The sequence below is a fragment of the Ailuropoda melanoleuca genome, chromosome 18, assembly GCF_002007445.2.
Source record: "Ailuropoda melanoleuca isolate Jingjing chromosome 18, ASM200744v2, whole genome shotgun sequence".
In the NCBI taxonomy this organism is placed as follows: domain Eukaryota; kingdom Metazoa; phylum Chordata; class Mammalia; order Carnivora; family Ursidae; genus Ailuropoda; species Ailuropoda melanoleuca.
The window spans coordinates 13,742,470-13,744,231 of NC_048235.1; positions in this window are offsets into that span (position 1 = coordinate 13,742,470).

The following is a 1,762-nucleotide window of genomic DNA, read 5'->3' on the forward strand; positions in this document are numbered from 1 at the left end:
TTAGGCGTCTCTTGGTTTCGACTCAGGTCATGATCTCAGGGTCATGGGATCAAGCCCGGCATCAGGCTCCGCGCTCAGTGTGGAGTCCGCTTGAGATTGTCTCTCTCCCTCTCCCGCTTCCCCTCCTCTCCTCTTCCTCTCTCTAAAAAGAAAAAAAAAGTAAATGATATGTTGTATAAAGAGCCTAGTACACTGTGCAGCAATGAATAGGCCCCCAACAAATGGTCTTCATGATGACCAAATCAGACCTATTCCATAGCTGACCATAATTCAAAGCTGAGTCTGACACAGGGGCTGGGGCGCATCTGACAGAGGCAAAATCTGACAGAAAAGTACAAAATAGGGCTAGGACTCACCTGTTCAATGCACATTTACTGAAAAAAAGGATTAAAACATTAAATTTTTAAAAATCATTCTTTTAAAGAAATGAGCATTAATAAATGAGTGTCCACCATATGCCAGGTCCCTTGCTGGGCACTGCAGTCAGAAATGAGAAGGGAAGAAGGGGTGAGAAGCCCCCTACCCCTAGACCCTCCCTATCATTACTTAACTGGCTTTAAATTCAAAGTCCAGCAAATTGAAGATATAGAGATGTGTTTTCATGGATAATAATACCACACTTTTTCTTTGCAGTTTCCAAGAGGTATGTGTCAGTATTTGTTCTGTGATAAATGAAATTTAAAAGGAAAAAAAAATTGAGATGAAAGTTACAGTTAACAAAGCTTTCAAACCCCACTTCCTTCATATGAAAACCTAGTTTGTTAAGAATTTCCTTAAATTCTGGCCGGAGTATTGTTCTTTCATCTTCTTTTTCCGTGGTATGAAATCCAGGAAACTGTTTTTAATAGAAAGAACAATGGATTGGATAAAATGTGAACTATACTCCACTACAGATATCCATAAATAGATTCCCACTGACTTGATCCTTTGAATTGTATTATTTGGATTATTAATGTGAAAGGAGGAAATAACCAATAAAATCATGCATGTCCAAGACAAACGCCTCCTGTAAGACAATTCGCCCTATAAATTCCAGCATAAGCTCTTGGATATTCTTTTTTTTTTCCCCAGTAATGAAGTTATTTTATTACACAAATATTAACTTTTTCCAGAAATGTATTTCATTTGCATGCTCAAGGCTTGTACAGAGAAATCCGTAGGTAGTTTTTTGCATGAAATGAGACAATAAGCCTATTCAGGAGTAAATAAATATCTCTTGGAAGATGCAAAATAAATGTTTTTTTTTAATAATATTTTTTTATTTTATTATGTTAGTCACCATACAGTACATCCCTAGTTTTTGATGTAAAGTTCCATGATTCATTGTTTGCGTATAATACCCAGTGCACCATGCAATACGTGCCCTCCTTGCTACCCATCACCAGTCTATCCCATTCCCCCACCCCCCTCACCTCTGAAGCCCTCAGTTTGTTTCTCAGAGTCCACAGTCTCTCATGCTTCATTCCCCCTTCTGATTACCCCCCCTTTCTTCTTCCCTTTCTTCTCCTACCAATCTTCCTACTTCTCATGTTCCACATATGAGTGAAACCATATGATAATTGTCTTTCTCTGCCTGACTTATTTCGCTTGGATATTCTGAGTTTGCTCGCACACATTGATTAAAGGCATGCATGGATTTTTTCATTAGGTCAAGAACAGAGAGAAGGAGTCTGCCTTTTTGGGGCTTTTCCCTTAATGTCTGTATGGACCTGTGAGGACGTCCACAGAAACCCCTGTCTTCTGTTAAAATAGTCAAACCGGG